The following is a 22,203-nucleotide window of genomic DNA, read 5'->3' on the forward strand; positions in this document are numbered from 1 at the left end:
CTTGTGCTTGAGTTGACTTCTCTTCTAGATCGGTTTGTGTTCTTGCCCTCATCATGAGCTCTTTTTCTAAGCTTTCAGATTTTCCAGGCCTTATTGGGAAAAGTGGAGGGCTTTCTATATCTTAATCAATTTGAGCCCTATCGGTCCTTTCACTTTCAAAATGAACCCTTTTACCACTTCTTAGGGTTATGGCATTGAGGCCCTTTAGGTTGATTACTGTATTGAAGGAAATGCTTCCTCTACTTTTGGCTTGTATGTTATTGACTGCGTTGGACAGTTGGGTCAAATGACTGGTAATATCGATGTTCTTTAAAGTGAGCTCCTCCAACTTCTTATGCACATCTGAGTTATCCTTTTGCATCCCTTATAAGATGGTAGTTATAGAGACAAATTTTTCATCACTCTTCTTCATTTGTCCTTTGATGTTTGTTATCTGTGTAGCCATACTCTTCAAGAGTTGAGAAATGCCATCCCTCTTGGCAGTGGTTGAGATACCATAGCATTTTGTGGAGTTGCCACTACTGCTCTTGAAGGATCTTGAAAATTACTTGAGGAAGCTCTAGGATTGTGAAATTGATTGCCTTAGAACTGATTTGGTCTATTTGCTCCTCCTCCCTATTTAAAATTTAGATAGTCTCTCTAACGGGGGTTGTATGTATTTGAGTATGGGTCCCTTTTCTGATATTGCCCCTCTCTTCATTAGTAGATGGTATTAACTTCTTCAACCAGCCCAGGACAATTCTGAGTTGTGTGTCTTAGAGAGTCACAAACCCCACAACTTGTAGCCACTAAAGAAAGAGACTGTGGCTTGTTAGACCCGAGACTTTCAATAGCGTTTGCAAGCTTAGACATATCTTGTGCTAGTTTGACCAACAGTAGATCCCTTTCAGTTTTGTGGTCCCTTGGATATCTTAAGCTTACGTGTTGTTGGTTAAGAGCAAAAGTTCTAATCAATTCCCATACGGGCCGTGGTTCCATATTCTCCACAGATCCATTCGCAGCGGCATCTAAGACTTGGGCATCGTATGTCAACAATCCATTATAGAAATACTATACCAAGTGCTCCTTAAGAATTTAATGGTTGGGGCACTGGGTAAGCATTTCTTGAAATCAGCTCCAGAATTCAAAGAGTGACTCGAACGGCTCTTACTTAGCTACAGAAATTTCATTGTGGGCAGCTGAAATCTTGGTGGAAGTGAAATATTTATCCAAAAATGCTTTCTTCCGACTAGTCTAAGATTCATAAGCATTGTCCATGTGGAGCGGCAAGTTTATGTACTATTCTTTAGCCTTTCCCTCTAGAGATAAGTGGAACACCTTCCATATATTATCATCGATAGTTGCCCCCATTGGCTTCATAGACAAACACTGCATGTAGAGAGTCCAGATTGAGTTAATTCTTTGATAGTTCTACCCTTAAGTTAACCATGGATCCTATTCTAGCTATTATTCTCTCCCTACCCCTCATTACCACCATTATTAGGTCTATTATGATTGCTATTCCCATTCCCACCATTAGGAGGTACTTCAACCATGATTTCCTCTTCTACTTCCTCACTCTCATTAGATGAATAGGATTGGCCTCATAAAAGAAGTGGGCTATGAGATGTTGTATGTCTACCTCTCCTACCTTTACGTGCTCTAGGCATGCACAATTACTCAAAATCAAGCACAAATAGATCGGAAGAAAAATTTTTTCAAAACTTTGGTATTTATCAAGTGTATATTTCAAAATTGAGGCAAACTCAATGATTTCAAATAATGCTCAGTGAGTTTGACATGTACAAAGTGCTATACACTCTCAAAGTATGTGTAGAAAGCAAAGTTATGCAAAAAGAGTAAGTCTAGACACTCAGAAAAATTTTTAATGATAAACCAGCTCAGGTCACGACTTAAGTGCATAAAAAGCAACCCCAAATGAAGAAGGAACTGAGGTCACAACTTGGAGCAATCCAGTTGTGACTTGAGCAAACCGAGAGCAATACTGGAAAACATAAGCCTGAGTCACGACAAGCCATAAGTTAGGTAGCGACTTGAAGAATATAAGGTCGCGACTTCAAGTCATAGAGAGCTACTTTCGATAAGTTGATCAATCACATAATTATCAATCAAACATCGATCAACAGCAACATAGAATCTTAATCGAATTGTAACATCCTAAATCTTGGCTCATAGATACAAGTAATAGCACAAGGAAAGGATGATTACTAAGTCCAATGCAACGAAAGTCCTAGAGATCCCTCGAAAGGAAAAAGAGATTTTCCAAGGACAAATGTGTGAAACAATAGTGTTTGGGAACTAAAGAATGATAAACTGGAAATAACCAACGGCCAGAGGTTATGCTAGAAACTTGCAAGAGATGGTTCCGACAGTTAGGCCTAAGAAGGGACTAAATTGCAAAGAAGAGATTCCTAGGCCAAGTAGGGACCTAATTGTAAATAATAAAATTTCTGGTCGGCCAATGTTCAAAGTTACAAAAAACGGCCCAAATGTTTCAGAAAAATTCTAGAAAAATGGGAATAGGATCCCGGAGCTGATATAAGGCTAGAAATGACAGAAATGCCCTGAAGTCACTCTAGCTTTTTGGACAATTTGAGATAGTGACTTAAATTGAATTATTTAAGCTATGAGATGGCTTAAATAATCAGGAAAAATGGGGAATAGTAGTTGAGGAATTTACACAGATTGTAAAATTAATTTCGTCCCTAGAAACTGACAAGGTTAGCTTTAATTAAATTTAAAGCCTATTTATACCCTATCCGAGGAAAGTCAAAATAGCTGTCTAGAGTTTGACTTTTGACTCGAGAAAAATTAGAGGAATTTCCTGTGATGAAAGGGAAAGAATGAAATTCGGAGATAGATCAACGAAGTTACGAGCCGATAAGAAGAATTCAGAGAAGGAAACCCTAATTAAGTATTATTTAATAATATTTCTAGAAAAAGGAGAAAGAAAATATCTAAAGACTATCATGACACCTACGAGTTGTCATGCTGAGTCACCAAATGCAATCATGACACCTACGAGTCATATTGAGTCAGCAGAAGATATTTATGGACAACATAAAAATCAGAACACAGTACGAGAATATTTTAAACAATCTTTTGTCTACCCGACTATATGACTTAATAAGGTTAAGTCACCTATCAGTAGAGCTAATTATTTTCATCTATATGCTCCTCTAAGATGGTGCTATATATATACTTAATTAAGATAAGAAAATTGTGCTAGAACATGTCCCAGTGGTACTGGGTCAATCAGGGCTCAAAAAAAGTACTCGACACGGTGCAGACTGGCATAATAGGAAGAGGAATGCCTAAGGGCTATATTTTGCATGAATTTTATATTAATTTTCTCCCTATTTTGATGCCAAAATGATGAAGGAATATAGAAGAGATAAGTGTACGGTTAGATGGGAAAAGAAGGTATTACATGTACAGTTGAATGCAAGACACGTATATGGTCAGATGTAAGACTGACGTGTGTGGTTTGATTAAAGACATATGGCTTGATGATGTAAGCATGATGTCATAGGACACATGTCATCTCAAGATAAAAAAAGAAAATGGACGATCCAGATCAAGCCACGTATTTTTAAGATCAACGGCCGAGATTCAGTCTTGTTTTCTATAAATACCCCTCTCCTTCCTATCATTTCGTCCAAGGACAAGGAACCCATGGGGAAGCTCTTGCAAAATGGTTCCTAGAGAGAGAAAGAAGAGGAAGAAAGAAAGGCAAAGTGGTCCCAAGGCAGATCAAGCTCTAAAACAAGGTATGTGTGCCGTTTTTGATGTAGTTTTTACTACTGTTATTGTTATTGATCTCGGTTATAGATTTTAATGATTTTTGGGAGCTTAAAATCCTATGGGGAGGTGCTACACGAAATTGATTAGAATAGGTGAAGATGATATTGATGTTAGAAGCATGTTTAAAGGCTTGGAAACAATAAGAATCATGTGGTTCTGTGTTGATTTTGCAAGAAATCCAACTTTCCCTTAGTTTGTGATTCTGTTCGGCCTTGACTGTTCTTAATGGTTAGGATTAGATTTTGATTGTTCTGAGCCTAGAAATGGATTCTACATACAAAATTATGTGGGAATAGTATGTGGAAATAATTTTAGGAAAGTTGGAATTGAAACTCAAGTGTTAGAGTTCAAGTATGTTCAAGAAAGAATCAAGTAGAGATAAGTTGATGACTTGATTCTAATAATTGTCTTACATCATATATTGATGTGTTTAGGACCTTGAAACATCCAAGAGGATGTTTAATGCTCTTGACTGAAAATCCATAGGGTTGGAAAGACAAGGGAATAAAAGGAAAAGCTAGAGGAAAACTATGTTACAAGGTAGTGAACTTACCTATAATGTGTGCTTGATATGTATGCTTGCGTGATGTGATGGTGTTGCCATGATGTGACTAAGCTATGATGAAATGTTTACAAAGTTATGTTTGTAATTTTATGTTATGTTTTGCCTTGGCAATATGTTATAAAAGCATGAAATGCTTTAGCTTACTTTCCATGGCATTCATGTGTTAATGTTATAACATGTCATGCACGTTCATTATGTCTTACATGCTTATAGGTAGTATTTTCTATTGAGATTCTCCTAAATCTCACCCCTCTCTAACCAAATATTTAGGTCAATCAATGGTAGGCAATAATGGCATGAGAGGCAAGGAGAAGGAAGTGGAGAATTATTGATGTTAATGAATGATGTTATTATTCAATGTATAATTCTCCTATTTTGTAATCTATGTTATGGATGCCAATAATGCCATGTATTTAATTACAATATTTATGGGATGAATAGAAATGTATGACATTGATTGGGAAAGTGTAAACGCAATTTATGTATGCCAAAGAAATAGAAAGAATTAAAGTAAAAAGAGATTAAGGGATCAAACGTAGGTCCTGGGGCAATGAGTTTGTAGCTCCAGTTTGACCTACCAAATGAATGAGTTAAGCCGCAAAATTTGGCAGAGTTATAGTGCACATCCCAAGCTTTAATATGAGAGAGATCACCTTAATTGGATGTGTACACATAGAAATACAAATTTTCAAAGTTAAGGCATAGAATCTGAGAGTTCCTGAATTTACCAAATGAATATTAATTTTTATTGATTAGACTGTACGAATTGGTCATGGATAAGTCCAGTTTGATATTTTTCTCTTAAAGAGAATTGAAGGAGGTTTCTGTATAATTTTAGAACACCTCGATACAATTTTTATGGAATTAGTTATGATTTTTCAAAATTGGATCTGAAATCTGAATTTAAATAGTGAATAGTAATCTGAGTATTTATGTTGAAATTTTAAATCCACGGGCTTGTGTCATGACCTGCTTGAACCATAACACTTACTCATACGCACTCTGAGGGGTTAAAAGGTAGGATGTTTTATTTTGGCATCAGAGCAAAGGTTCTGGCAATTGTTTAAATAGAACAAAGGCTCTGATAAATATTTTGACAAAGGTATAAACAGGAGCACTGGTTCAAGCAAAGCCTAGTATGAGTGAAATCTCTATCTAGAAAAGTGATGGGTTACTAGGATTGGTCCAACTAAGGTTAAGAGATTGAGGTGACTTCTCTAGCAGAAATGGATATGGCGGAGAAGTAGGGAAGATAAAAAGTAACCTAAGAGATAGGTAGTCACTGTGAAGAGACTCCCTCTCAGGAAAGGAATGGTTGAGCTGAGAAAGCTTGACTGGGATATGAGTCAAAGTCAAAAGACTCCCCCAGAGGGCAATGGCTAAGAGTATAATAGGCCAGTTAGGGGTATGAGTCAGTGCCCTAGTAGGGGAACCAAGTGGCAACCTAAACCCTAAGTAATTGATGTAACCTCGATAGAGGCAAGGTAACCAGACAAGCTGCTTGAGGTTTGTTCAAATCCCTGAATAGAGGTAAAAATCTCTAAGGGATAGTCAACTAACAGGGACACAGATTAGATGATGATGAATAAAGAGTCAATGATAACCTTGGTGCCTGACCTAGATACCATATAATAAGGTGATTAAATGTTTGCTGTGTGATGTGATGAGGGTATGGTGATCAACATTTGACCATAAGAATAATTGGTCAAGAGGTAAAGAAAGTTAGAAAGAATAAAGTCAGGCACAATCCCTCTTGAGGATAGATTTGAACAGAAATAGATGAGAATGTGAAAATTGATGGTTACATTGGGAACTGATTTATAGAGAGAGATGAGTAAGTTCCTGAAGATGCTTAAAGACTGATGATGCATAGATACTTGATAACGTTGGGGGCTAAATAGTATTCTTTTATGTCCCTAAGGCATCTATGAGAAGTGCAACCATAGCAGTTAGGCCATTAGGGAATCTGAGAAATGAGATCCCTACAGACAATTGCCATTGCCAGGATGATCGAGCAGGTCAGGTTGAGAGGCTCCCTTAATAGGGATTTGGCATGTAAGAATGTGCTAGGATAGAGATTAAATAACCGGCAGGTCTTGGCCATAGAATGTCTCTCAAATTGGGACATGGTTTTCCAACGCAGAGTTGACACTGCTCTGCTAAGAGCAAGCTGTCATCTGAAGAGAAGGAAGGGGAACTATTATGATGGGGTTGACAACATTATGAAGGTAACAGTGCGTCCTCCTGGAGCGGTAGAGTTGATGCCATACCTGTGAAAGTGTTATGTCCTCCATCAAGGCCAAGAAAGTGGTTGAGGTGACGTGCTCTAGTGTGAGCAATATGTCCTCCCACAGGAAAGAGTAATAACGGCCAACGCAAGGCTCATAGAGTTAACCTTACCCCAATGAGAGGGAAGTTGGCCAGGAGTGATGAAAGGATAGAATGTCTGAGGATATAATGAAAATGATTTTACAAGACCTCTTCCTACAAGATGAGAAAGGGAATCGTAAGGCGTTACAAATTGTCATAAATATAATGATAAGCCCAGAAGGCCATAGAGGTGAACAAATAGCCTAGAAAATTACATGGGCAAAATGACAGGAAAATAGCCTGAGGTAGCTAAAAGTTGAGGAAGAAGGAAACAGAGAAAGGATGAATGATTCTAGAGTTGACGAAAAGGATTAAGTAAGGCCTAAAAAGGCAATACGGGTGTCTGTGATCAGTTCTGGGGAATAACCGGTCAAGTTACTAGCTGAGGATAGGTGACTTATTCTTTAACTCAGTCCACTGGTCTAAAGGCTCCTAAAGAGTGGAACGTGGCTCGGGTAGAATATAAAAGAATCTAGGGTCACACATCCTAAAGAGGCTTACGATAGAGTGCAGTAGCTCCCAAGGTCGCAGTAAACCAAGCCTAAGAGAATAGTGCTGAAATGTCCTACCTTTAATCCCTTAGAGCACGCATTCGTAAGCATTATGGTTCAAGCAAATCATGACACAAGCTCGTGGATTTAAAATTTCAACATAATTACTCGGGTTACTATTCACTGTTAAATTTCCAGATTATAGGTCCAACTTCAAAAATTCATAACTAATTCCATACAAATCGTATTGAGGTGTTCTAAAATTCTACAGAAAGCTGTTTTGATTCTATTTAAGGAAAAAATATCCAATTAGACTTATCCTTGCCCAATTCATACTGTTTAATTAATAAACATTACTGTTTATTTCATAAAATATGGACCTTCCAGCTTCTGTGCCTCAACTTTGGAAATTCGTATCTCCTTGTGTACACATCCAATCGAGATGATCTATCTCTCATTTTAAATATTCGGATGTGTACTATAAGTCTGCCAAATCTCATGACTTAACTTGTTCATTTGGTAGGTCAAACTAGAGCTACAAACTCACTGCTTCAGGACCTATGTTTTATCCCTTAACATTTCTTTACTTAAATTCTTTTTATTTCTTTGGCATACATAACATGGGCTCACTCTTTCCCATTCATGCTCATACACTTTCATTCATGTCATAAATATTATAATTAAATACATGGCATCATATGCATCCATACACATAAATTACATCGTAAAAGAATTACACAATGAATAATAATATTATTTATTAACATCAATAATTCTCCACTTTCTTCTCCTTGCTTCTCATGCCATTATTGCCCATCATTGATTGACCTATATGGTTGGTTAGGGAGGGGTGAGATTTGGGGGAATCTCAGTAGCAAACAATACCATGTTAATCATGCTAGATGGATGCTAATGCACTACACATAACTTGTTTATTCTCTTGTTAATTAGTGACATATTAGCATGCTCAAAGCTAACTTCTTAACGGATGGCCATAGAGACATAATCTACTCATCATGAATAGAAATTACAATAGCTAAAACATGTCACAATAACATTCAATAACATGTACACGACAACACACAAGCATACTACATCAAGCAATGACAATAGATATCACTACCTTGCACCTCAAGCTTTCCTCTTACTTTTCCTTTGACTCCTTTAACTTTCTAATGATGACCTTTGTCATTCACCTTGGGGTTCTCAATCAAAAATAAATCCAAGCTATGCAGTATAGTGCAAACTCGGATCATTTCACTTTTAGGAGCCTTTATTAATTATTTAAACTAGACTAAATGCCATGCAATTAATGAAAGGGGGTTTTGGGTTTTAAGATTTAAATGAATGATAACTAAACTAAATGCAATGGAAATTAACATAAGCTACTATATTTTTGGTATTTTTGATAAGATGATGATGGAATAGAAATGAATGATAGAAAAACTCTTGAGAATGGTTTTGATGGCAATCATAGTTCACTTAAGATATTGGGAGTTTCACAAATCCATTAGGTTTTCTTAATAACAACCTCAATAACTCATTGAGTCCAATGTCTAAATCAATGAACTTCATTAATGAAAACATTGTTAAGCTCCCCTAATGTGTAATTTGAGAATGATCATGCAACTGGCTCAATGTAACCCACAGTCAACTCAGTATCAAAACATGACCATGCAAGATAGGAGAGAATCAAGAGAGTTACAAAGAAGCATATATGTGACCACATATATTTAAGCACAAAATTCAACATTAAGCAATCTAAACTACAAAAGTAAATCATTAACCAATGATTACAGAATCAACTAAAGTATCTTACTAAGAATTTACAAATCCTAGACCTGGGAAATCATAAATACATAGCTAGAAACTAAAGACTCAAACTGAAACTCCCCTTTGAAGCTTGGAAACTCATGCCACACCACCATTGTTCAAGAGTTGATAAACCCTAGCCCTTCATAGCTTCAAGAAAAGCTCCAACTGAAGTGAATCCATTGGCCATGGTAGCTTGGAGTGGAAGGAAATGAGATGGAGTGAAGCAAAGATGAAGGAAATGGATGGGGAAGAAGATGGAGGTGGAGAGGCAAGAAGATGAGAGAATAGAGGTATTGGAGATGATAGAATGGAGTGATTGGTCAAAAATAGGGTTTCTAAGGGTTTGAGGGGTTAATCTAGGTCGGATCATATGAGTAGAGGGTCCCTATTTGCGTTCTAGATCCGAATCTGACGTTCCTGATACGAAGAGGTTCGCCACAGCGAACTCAAAAGTTTGCTGCGGCGAACTATTCCAGAGAGGTATTCTAGTGAGATTTTGAGAGTTTGCCATGGTGAACTCAAAATTTTGCCCCAGCGAACTATTCCAGAATAGTCACTGATGCACATTTTCAGACTTCTTGCCACATCACAGCATTTTCTTGGAAACTCTCATGTTGTGTAATGCTTTGGTCTTCAATCTTGGCTCTAATTCTCAAGTATCCTACAATAAAAAGCAACAATTTGAAGCATCAATTGTCCTAGAAATCAATTGAATACAATTAATAACCAATTATGAAAATTTTACCCTAAAAAAGACACTAACTCAAAGTAAGGACTCTTAATCTAAATTAAACATAATTATCATTAAGAGGAGCCAAAATCTATGATAAATACCCTTAAAATGATATGAAATAATATAGAACAATTGGGTTCAATCACTTTCCAACCATGTGGGCATTCGGTTGAACATCACCAAACATCTTTTTAGATGTCTCAAGGTCCTAAACATAGTCACATTGATCATACAATCCATTAGGACCACTAGATTTCATAAAGTTCAAGACTATCTCTCTTGAACCTCAACCCTTTCTCTTAGTCTTAGGGTTTTCTTTCTAGCTTTTCTAACATAAATCTCATCATTTCCCATCCTTATGATCTATTTCTTGTCAATTGGGACTGCTTTAGATGGTTTTAGATTCCAGAATATCAAATCTGGATATCTTAGTTCGCGGGTACTGTTCACGCAGAAACTCCAGAATTTTTGCTTAACTTTGAAAATTCATAATTAATTCTATAAAAATCCAAATTGAGTGGTTCCAAGTCTCACTGAAAGCTCCTTAAGTTATCTTTAAAGGAAAAATAGTTTCAGGAACCAATTCTATTCAGAACAGTATGGAAATTGTACGGAACTCGACACTCTTCCAAAGGTCCAACACTGTTCCAGATTTCAAACCCTAAATTTGAAAAATCACCATAAATCGTACACATATCCAAATGAAGTGTTCTACATGGATTTAAATCTCACAGAGTGTACTTTAAGCATGAAAAATTTCAGAATCAGATATGAACACTAAATAATTCGAAATAGGCATCAAATCAGATGCTACAACCACCACATACCTTGATCTTGAAGCTTGAACTTAGGTAGACTTTCTCTCACTAGAAATAGCTCTTTCTCTCTCTAGATGCAAGAGCAGAAGAGTTTCCCCTATAGTTCCTTGCTTGGCTGAAATGTGAGGGGAGGAGTGCCTATTTATAGCCAAAAATTTGGCTTGAATGGACCAAAATACCCTTGGTGGCTAATAGAAAGGATAAGGGCAATCTTGGAACTTCAAGTTGACTTTTACATCATTATTGCATCATCTTCTTGCATCATGCTTACCTCATCCTTCTAGAAGATGCCAAGTGTAATGAAAGTGGTAGAGGAGATGGGAGATTAGATCCTAGCCGTTGGATCAAACTTAATTCCTCCGAATTTACTTGGCCCACGTTTCTCCGGCTTCCTTTATGGCCTTTCGGAGCTTAGAAAATTCTTCTGTATACTCCATAAATTCCCTTTAATTCTAGAGAATATCTATGAATTTTCTTAGGCCACAACACTCCCTTTAAGCCTTGCATAAAAATTCATTTACCAAAATTCCCTTTTCTCGGCAAAACCGACTCTTTAATTTATTAAAGCCACTCCACTGGCCTTTTGGTTACAGGACTAATTTTATAAATTAGTACAACCTTTCAACCATTTAACCTCAATTTTGTATACATTTTTGAGGTCTCTTGCTATTTTAAATAATTACCTTAAACGGTATACTTTTTACCGGCCATAACCTCATAAATTCTATTTAAGCTACCTCAGGGGTACTTTCGTCTTTTCTCTTTATAGAAGAGCCTTAGAATATTATTTCCCATTTTTTAGGATTTTCTTGGAATTCTTTGTATACTCTTCTATTTTTACCCTTGTTGGTCATAACTTTCAGAATTTACTGTTTAGTCCCTACTTGGACTTAACTTCATACAATCCTCTCTTTGAGGTATCTAGCTTAACTCTTGGCCTGTGTTTAGCCTCTTTTCTCTTTCTGGGCCTTTGAGACTTTACTGGAGCCTCTAACTTTGATTACACTCTAGCCCCTTAAAACTTTTACTTTGCAGTTTAGTCCCTGAAACTGCTTTGCCTTCCTTTCTAATCTTTGGGACTTCTACTCAAAAGGGTTCTAGTAGCCTATTCAATCCAGGCTATTTCTGGTACTTCTAGACCCAAAAGTTTGGATGTTAAAGGTGCCGAGCGATAAGGGCAGCATCTCTTTGAGGCACGAGAACGAGATGACCAGGGATGAGTTTAAGATAGGGAAACCTCCTCAGGTTGGTTACTATCACACCCCAAGTTTTGGGCCTAAGAATACACGGATTAGCCTAACATAGGTGGGCTACTAAATCCCTATGAGCAGGAGTCCCAGAAATGTAAAAGGAATGTTGAAGGGAACTGTAAATAAAGAAAGTTTTAGGGACTAAAATGTAAAGAAAGTTAGAGGCTCCAGTAAAGTCTCAAGGCCCAGAAATGAGAAAAGAGGTTAGTTCAGACCAAAGGTTATGATAGAGGCCATAATAGGGTGATTTATGAGGTTCACTTGACCAGAGGCAAAACCGTTATTTTGGAAAGTTTCAGGCCAGGAATGGGTAAAAATGGAAGTAATACCCAAAAAATTCTAGAAAATTCCAGAAAATGGAAAATGACATTTTAAGGCCTGTATATGAGGAGAAATGATGAAAATGCCCTTGAGTCGACTTAAAAGGAATTTATAAGTTTATGGGTTTGTTATGGGAAATTTAAAAAGAAATACTTATGGTCTGAGTTATGATATGAGAAAATTCATAGATTTTCTACAGAATTAAAAGAATTTTATGGTATAAATAGATGAATTTTTGGACTTCAGGATTGGATAAAATGCTCCAGTCAAATGTTAAATAATTAATGTCCCTTAATTAGGAGACAAAGTTAGAAAATATCTCCGATATTTTGAGGAAGACAAGTTCAACTTGAATTCTCTTCTTCTTTCCCATGTGCTTCATTTATGAGGGTGATGAGTCATCATATGAGTCACCGGAAGATATTTTATCGGCAGTAGAAAAATTAGAATGCAATACGGGTAAGTGTTAAACAGTTCCCTATCTACCCGGTAGAGAAAAATTTCTACCATGTGACTCAATAAGGTTGACTAATTGGTCAATAGTGTTGACTATTTTTTCCCTCTACTCCTCTAAGGTGGCGCCATATATGTGCCTTTTATTGGCCAATATCAATTATTAAAAATACCTAGAGATCTCAGAAAATTACAAAAAATTAAAGGAAATTCATTTAGGAATTATGGAGATTTATAAAATTATTTCCAACCATAAATGATGAGGACAACCGGTGTGGTAAAATTTATGACAGAATGTCAAGGACACATGTCACGCCCAAATTGGCCAAGAAAGGAAAAAAGAAAATAAAAAGGAAAGGGAAAAGAAAATACTAAACCAAGTTAGATTAAAATTTAATTAGGGATAAGTAAAATGATTACGGTTAAGTCATCTTCCGTAGGATCGCGACACGTAGCAAACATGGTTCATTGGATGGCTAGGATTTAACCATCTATCTTTGAAAAGTCAAAAGTTTCTAGAAGGGTAATTAGCCAAGTTAATCAAGGAATTAAGAGAGTTAACCTTGATTAATTCCTAATTAATCTTAATGGACAAGAAAGATGACATAAGCCCTAATGACTCACCATCCAAGTGTCAACATATTAAGCCATATAGCCTAAGATTTGTACATGTGGAAAGAGGTAAAAATTGGAGGGCTAAGATTAAGTCTTATGCAAGAAGGGCAAATGTGGAATTAATGAAAAAGGAAGCCTATAAATACCCCCCACATGTTCATTTTGTGTGAAGCCCTTCAAGTAGGAAACCTCTTGCAAATTTTCGTTTAGAGAGAGAAAGAGAAGATTTCTAGTGAGAGAAAGTCATTTGGAAGCAAGCTTCTACAACTCTCCTATTTCAAGTATAATAATGATATGTGGGTTTTGTGCTATTTTAATGATGATGAAAAGTCATTTTCCTAAGGGGAAGTGCAGCCCAAATTTTATCAAAATGATAGGGAATGGTTTAGATGAAGTATGGTTAAGATTAAGCATGCTTAAAGGTTAAAGATTAAGTGATTACATGTTAGTTTTGTTGAGAATCCTTTTCCCTATAATTTATATATATGGTTCGGCCAAATTCAGAAATGTAGGAGGGAAGATGTTTCAATTCAATTTGATGCCTCCAATGAGTTTAAATGATGATTTAGTGTAGGTATATACCAAGAAAGGGATGTTGGAAGAATTAAAAATTGAAATGAAAATTTTGAACCTATTTATCCCTATGGTTCGGGCAAGTCAAGTTCAATGGGAAAGGATTGGATTTTCATAAAACTAATATGATAAATGGATTCTACATGGAAAATTATGTAGGAAAGGCCCAAGAAGTTCAAGAATCAAAGCTAGAAAAATAAACCCTAAAAGTCAAGAAAAAAGGGGTTTAAGGGGTTATGTTAAGTTATGGAGTTGAATTAATGCTTAATGTTGTGTCATTGGTTGCCTAATAGGCTATATATAACAAAGGGGCAAAGATCTAGTCAAGAGAAAAGAGTTCAAGAGGAAGGAAAGCCAACAAGGCAGCTTTTGCATTCCATTGCCTGTTAGAGTTACTATACATTGTATGTTCATTGCTATGTGTTATGATGTTATGCCATGATGCCTCTATGCATGTATACCTTGGTTTATGCAAGGTTGAGATGATATGTTATGTTATGATGTTATGTTTTTCCGTGGCAAGTACATAATACTCAAGTATGTATGTATGCATGTAGCTTGAATTTCATTGTGATGTGTAACCATAGTAATGTATGCAATGTGCTACTAAGATTCCCCAAGAATCTTACCCCCATACTTAACAAACCCTAGGGCCTTCAACCTCCAAGAGCAAAGGAAAAGAAGTGGCTATAGTGAAGAGTTAAGTTTGTCTCAAGAAGAAGAAGAATGAAGAAAAAAACTTTATGCGGGGTAAATGTAATTAAGAGTATGCTTTAAGGTTTTAAGTTATGGATATATGCTAGCTTTTGTGTTAATATGTGAAAGTATGCTAGTGTTGTCCAATATGCATGATTATATGGTGGGAGAATTAGTATGCAAGTACTTGGTCAAGTAAGACAATTTATCCTTCCAAGGGGGATAAAAGTCAACATTATGACCTAAACTTTGACCAAAGTCAAATTAAGCAATTGAGTGAGTATAGCCATGAGATTCAGTGAGCAAATAGATGGGATTTTTCTCTTTAAGATAGGAGTTGGTTCACCTAAACCTGATAACCACCCAAGAAGTTATGCCCTTCCAAAATTGGGCTAAAATAAGTGGAAAATGGAAAAATGACCATATGAACGGTAACTTTTCCAAGAAAACCTAGGCTCAAATTTTAAGGCAATCAATATGGAAACTATTTTCTCTCAAACATTTATCCAAAGAGCTTTCCATAGAACTTAGAATCACTCGATTTTGATTTTTCTACAATTAGTTATGAATTTTTGAAGTTTGCCACATTTTTGGGTTACAATCAATAGTAATCCGTAAAAGAAAATTTTCAAACTTGATTTTTCATAACTTGTAGTCTTCAAAAGTGATTTCAAATGCTTCCGTAAGGCAAGTTAATTGGTATAAACATAAGGTGTTACATTTTTGGTATCAAAGCAAAAGGTTCTGGCAATTAGAACGAATTTTTCAAATTCAAATTTTAATGCTATGATTTTTGAGGAAAATGTTTATACTGTTCATTTACAGGCCATTTGGATTGCAAGAAGCCATGGAAGTGGTTATAATGAGACCGTTAGTAGGAGGAAACCTAGAGACCGTTTCCTCGGTAAAATGATATGGCCTAGTGGTATGAAGAGATAGAAAGGTAGGGAGAACTAAGTTCCTCCTCGATCATCCGCATAAGATATTGTGGTAAATAGAGGAAGGTAGCTGCCAAGAATAGAGCTTCAGTTGCCTTTAGTGATCCTCCAAAAAATCATTGATCTACCCGATAATGATGAGAACAATAACGACAGAGCCCCCTTTTAGATTTAGTTTTGGAGGTTAGATGGGAGGCAGGTACAGTAAGCCTTAGAAGAACCCAGACGCTCATAGATACCTGAGATTCTGGAATGACAACAAGAATCTCTATTATGGTGTGACCAGGGAAGACAATACCTTATGGGATGCTGATGGGATAGCAGCCCTATCTGAGGTGATTCCATGGAAATGGTTATGGAATGACGTACTAAGAGACGTATGCCACCGCATAGCCACATGTACCTGTAAGGAACTGCTTAAGGTTTTGAAGATTTTTACGAGCGGAATTTTCCCTTAAGCTGGTCGTGGTCGATGGTAGACCAGTAAATGTATAGGATGCTGGGCTACTAGAATAAGTAATATAAACTTCTAAACTATAAAGATGTGTTAATTGCTTAGACCCAGTATGGTCTTCTACTGCCCCATAAAACTTTAAGTAAATATATACATAATGCATATGTTGCATGGTAAGTGATTATGTCGTTCCTCTTTTTCCCTCCCATAATTAATTAAGAAAAATGATATGGCGAGAACATGGAGAGGAGTCAAAGAAAAACCTGAGGAATGTGGAGAATAGTTGATAAATCCAATTCAAGCTGGATGAGCAGCAACATTAGGTACAGCAGAAACAGACAACACAAGTATGTCAATAAGAGGAAAGAGATACTGTCGCTGCAACAAGTAGTAGCAGCAACTGCTCAGTTGCATCAACTTGAGCATAGAGCAACAGAAGTAGCTCTACAAGTCCAACCGCAGAAATCGATTGCAAAGCAAGAAGAACTAGCTGAAAATCCAGAAGATATCCAACAGTGGATTACAAGATTCTGCAAGTATAATCCACCAAAGTAAAAGGTTGATAGAACCACAAATAGTTGAGGAATAAAACGTCTGACTGGCAAAAGATCTTCCGAGTAATAGGATGTTCCTTAGAGATTAAAGCTCCGATGGCTATCTATAAGCTAGAAATGGATGTGGATCAGTGATAGAGTAACATAGAGTTGGTTTTACAAGCTAACAACACCCCATTGACCTGGGAAGTGTTCAAGGAGAAGTGTTACCAGAAGTACTTCCCTAGATTGACTCAATACAAGATGAAAGTCAGATTCCTTGTATTGCAACAAGGATAATTTGAGACCTTTGATGAGAATCTAGCGAAGCACATTTGCTTGTCTCGATATTCCACTTATCTGAAACATTTAAACGATGAGCAATGGAACATAGAGAAGCTGGTAAGAGAGCAGAGAAACCCCAGCAAGGCCTAGCCAGGAAGGAACCTCTTTCAATATCAGGAAGAGGAAGAGGTTTGGATTTGGATTTGGTAGGAAGCTACAAGAGGTAAGTACACGAGGAGAAAGGTGTGATATCACATAAAAGGCAAAGGAGTACAAGTAATGTGGCAAGAACTATGGCGACAAGCCATGACTGTGAGGGGCAATTGGGTCTGAAGAGTAATATCTTGCTATACAGCATTGATGTTCCCATTCCCACAAGTCATAAAGTTGTAACTTTTAAAGCATGCATAAAGTATGTGGCCGATATGCTTATTACTGCATTATCATCGATTAGATATATATATATGCCTTTTCATGATGTTGATGGGATTGTTGGTTGAACTAGTTATTTGCCAACAACATACTTCTAGAACATTGAAATAAAGCTTTAATATTACCTCATAAAGAAATAACCCCTAAAAAAGAGGTAAGACTAAACCATGCGATGGAAACTGAAGCAAGTAAATGGCTAAGGTATTGATACCAAGGATACTTCATCCTCTTTTTCGATTCAAGCAGAAGTAGAACAAGGAATCGATGAAGAAGTTTTCGAAAGTATTTCATACAGAGATCAGTGGACTTCTGCCAGAGCGAGAAGTGGAGTTTACGATTGATCTTGTACCAAGGACGAGACTGATGTCCAAAGCTCCATACCGAATGGCTCCCAACAAGATGGTTGAGCTAAAAAAGTAGATCGAGGAGCTGTTGGAGAAAGGTTCATACAACTAAGCATATCTCCTTGGAGTGCTCCAGTACTTTTCATCAAGAAGAAGGATGGTAGTCTGAGGTTGTGCATCGACTGCCGGGAGCTAAACGAAGTGACAATAAATAACAAGTACCTTTACCACAGATCAATGATCTGTTAAACCAGCTGACCATAAGAACGATATTCTCGAAAGCTTGATTTATGATTGAAATACCATCAGCTGAAGATAAAGGGGAAAGATATTCTTAGAAGTTGAGGTAAAACTCAGTATGTCCAGACAAAAGAAGTTAAATGATGGTTACAGTGGGAACGGATACAGAGAAAGATGTATAGTTCTGATGCTACCCAAGCACTTGATGATGTACGGGACCAGATAGTATTCTGTTATGTCCCCAAGACATCTAAGAACATGTAACCATAGCTCTCAGGCCAGTATGGAGTCCAAGTGACGGGATTCCTATAGACGGATGCCACTGCCTACGTGATTGATTAAGTCCAATAGAGAGGCTCCCTTTTCACAAGGATACAGTATGAATGGAGTATACCCTGACAGAGAATGAGTATAATGGACTACTTGGCCAGGAAGTACCTTTCCAAGATAGGAGGTGGTCCTCCGGCATAGAGATGATGTCGTTTTAGCCGAAAGGGGCTAACACCGCTTCTAAAAGAGCGAGCCTTTCTCAGTAGAGATTACATGATGATGGCCTACAAGGAGATGATAGTAATGTTTCCTCCATCGGTGGTACTGTTATAGTGGGTTGACTGTTGCTCTGAAATGGGCAATGTATGCTCCCATGATGCTCTCATGATGAGAGAGAGACAGCCGAGACATGGTACAGAATGGACCTTACCCTGAGGATAGTAAAACTGGTCAAGGGTAATGAAAGATTAAAACGAGGCAGTTGTCTCTCGAACTCAACAGGGTACCACAGTATAGTGAGAGGTTATGGAAGTATGATAATAAAAGTCCTCTCCTGTTGCTATACAGGATTAATATATGACCGCAGGGTCTATAGAGTCCTGAAGTAAGGCAGTAAGGTAATGATATGATGACATATGAATGATCTCTAGAAAGGAACCAGTGCCAAGAGATTTAAGAGGCACAAAGAAAGAATAGTAGCCTGAGGTAGCTGAAGTTAAGAGAAAGAAAGATTAAGGATTCTGTAGGTGACAGAAGGGATAGAGTAAGGCCTAAGATGGCAATATTGGCATCTGTGAACAGTCTAAGGGGAATTATCAGTACAGTTATTCCAGCTGAGCAGAGGTGACTGGTCTAAAAGTCTCTCAGTAGGGATGACAGCTCAGAACGATATGATACCCTGGGATCAAAAGGAATCTTAGGAAGAGGATAGCGATAGATCGCAGTAGTTTCTAAGGTCACTGGACTCAGCCTAGTAAGAGGCTGTATGTTACCGGGTAGCTCCCGAGGTCGCAGTGGACCAAGCTTGATATATACCCCTACAAGAGCATGAGAATGTGATGACCAGAGATGAATGAGTTCATGATGTGAAATCTTCCTCAGTTTGGTTAGCTGTTACAGAGAGAGTACCCTTGACTTGTTTCCAAAATCCTTTGTTGTCAATTAGATTGACCTTGATTCTGTTCAGTTCACTGTAGGAAGATGAGAACAGCAAGATTTAAAAGAATTTGGGCTTTAAGTCCTGAATAAGAGGTCTCCGGGCTAGATCTGAATACAACAATAAGAGAAAAGATTGAGTATTGACAGACAAACCCTAAGATGAGGCTAAAGTCGAGAATGTAAGCTAAAAAGACCCAACAAAAGGTAAACCAAAAAGGGTCTAAGACAACAAAGTATCAGGGTTTGAGCCTATTAGTACTAGTACCTCATATTCCCATCAGCACTTTGCAATAAGTGTGCTTGGGCAAGAATAGTCTAATGATGGGTGACCCCGTGGGAAGTTAGGCAAAAGTGTGCAAAGGCCATAAATATGAGCTGTTTTTTTGGCAACGAAGCACTAAGTTCAGTAGGATAAAAGAGAAAGTTAAGGTAAGAAGAGTTTAAAGGCTAAAGCTAAGTACGAGAAGGGACATTCTCCTCACTTGACCTCTTGAACATGGTCGAGAAAATATTTCACCCTGAAATTTTGAGGACGAAATATTTTTTAAGAGAGGGAGAAATGTCACACCCCAAGTTTTGGGCCTAAGAATACATGGATTAGCCTAAGATAGGTAGGCTACTAAACCCCTATGAGCAGGAGTCCCAGAAATGTAAAAGGAATGTTGAAGGGTTTCAGGGACTAAACTGTAAATAAAGAAAGTTTCAGGGACTAAAATGTAAAGAAAGTTAGAGGCTCCAGTAAAGTCTCAAGGCCCAGAAATGAGAAAAGAGGTTAGTTCAGACCAAAGGTTATGATAGAGGCCATAATAGGGTGATTTATGAGGTTCACTTGACCAGAGGCAAAACCGTAATTTTGGAAAGTTTCAGGCCAAGAATGGGTAAAAATGGAAGTAATACCCAAAAAATTCTAGAAAATTCCAGAAAATGGAAAATGACATTTTAAGGCCTGTATATGAGGAGAAATGATGAAAATGCCCTTGAGTCGACTTAAAAGGAATTTATAAGTTTATGGGTTTGTTATGGGAAATTTAAAAAGAAATACTTATGGTCTGAGTTATGATATGAGAAAATTCATAGATTTTCTACAGAATTAAAAGAATTTTATGGTATAAATAGATGAATTTTTGGACTTCAAGATTGGATAAAATGCTCCAGTCAAATGTTAAATAATTAATGTCCCTTAATTAGGAGACAAAGTTAGAAAATATCTCCGATATTTTGAGGAAGACAAGTCCAACTTGAATTCTCTTCTTCTTTCCCATGTGCTTCATTTATGAGGGTGATGAGTCATCATATGAGTCACCAGAAGATATTTTATCGGTAGTAGGAAAATTAGAATGCAATACGGGTAAGTGTTAGACAGTTCCCTATCTACTCGGTAGAGAAAAATTTCTACCATGTGACTCAATAAGGTTGACTAATTGGTCAATAGTGTTGACTATTTTTTCCCTCTACTCCTCTAAGGTGGCGCCATATATGTGCCTTTTATTGGCCAATATCAATTATTAAAAATACCTAGAGATCTCAGAAAATTACAAAAAATTAAAGGAAATTCATTTAGGAATTATGGAGATTTATAAAATTATTTCCAACCATAAATGATGAGGAGGTTAGCTTTAATTGAATTTAAAGCTAAACTAATATAGGTAGATTGTCTACTTTTATGGAAACAGCAATTCAAAGAGTTATATGGGGAGAAAAATTATGAAATTAATCAAGAAAGTTCCCTTTACTGAGATATAATTAATGGTGATCTGATATAAGAATTCTGAGATACTAGAATTTTTCAGCTATCAGATAAAATAAACCAATATTATACTACGATTCCGTAGATTGTCAGGACAATCGGGGTGGTAAAATTTCTGACAGAATGTCAAGGACATATGTGACGCCCAAATTGGCCAAGAAAAGGAAAAAGAAAATAAAAAGAAAAAGGAAAAGAAAATACTAAATCAAGTTAGATTAAAATTTAATTAGAGATAAGTAAACTGATTACGGTTAAGTCATCTTCTGTAGGATCGTGACACATGGCAAACATGGTTCATTGGATGGCAAGGATTTAACCATCTATCTTTGAAAAGTCAAAAGTTTCTAGAAGGGTAATTAGCCAAGTTAATCAAGGAATTAAGAGAGTTAACCTTGATTAAAGCCTAATTAATCTTAATGGATAAGAAAGATGACATAAGCCCTAATGACTCACCATCCAAGTGTCAACATATTAAGTCACATAGCCTAAGATTTGTACATGTGGAAAGAGGTAAAAATTGGAGGGCTAAGATTAAGTCTTATGCAAGAAGGGCAAATGTGAAATTAATGAAAAAGAAAGCCTATAAATACCCCCTACCACATGTTCATTTTGTGTGAAGCCTGTCAAGTAGGAAACCTCTTGTAAATTTTCATCTAGAGAGAGAAAGAGAGGATTTCTAGTGAGAGAAAGTCATTTGGAAGCAAGGTAAGCTTCTACAACTCTCCTATTTCAAGTATAATAATGATATGTAGGTTTTGTGCTATTTTAATGATGATGGAAAGTCATTTTCCTAAGAGGAAGTGCTGCCCAAATTTTATCAAAATGATAGTGAATGGTTTAGATGAAGTGTGGTTAAGATTAAGCATGCTTAAAGGTTAAGGATTAAGTGATTACATGTTAGTTTTGTTGAGAATCCTTTTCCCTATAATTATATATATGGTTCGGCCAAATTGAGAAATGTAGGAGGGAAGATGTTTTGATTCAATTTGATGCTTCCAATGAGTTTAAATGATGATTTAGTGTAGGTATATACCAAGAAAGAGATGTTGGAAGCATTAAAAATTGAAATGAAAATTTTGAACCTATTTATCCCTATGGTTCGGCCAAGTCAAATTCAATGGGAAGGGATTGGATTTTCATAAAACTAATATGATAAATAGATTCTACATGGAAAATTATGTAGGAAAGGCCCAAGAAAGTTCAAGAATCAAAGCTAGAAAAATAAACCCTAAAAATCAAGAAAAAAGGGGTTTAAGGGGTTTAATTGCCTGTTAGAGTTACTATATATTGTATGTTCA

The sequence above is a fragment of the Neltuma alba genome, unplaced genomic scaffold (genome assembly GCF_004799145.2).
Source record: "Neltuma alba isolate B1F8T4 unplaced genomic scaffold, ASM479914v2 tig00010631_pilon, whole genome shotgun sequence".
NCBI classification, from domain to species: domain Eukaryota; kingdom Viridiplantae; phylum Streptophyta; class Magnoliopsida; order Fabales; family Fabaceae; genus Neltuma; species Neltuma alba.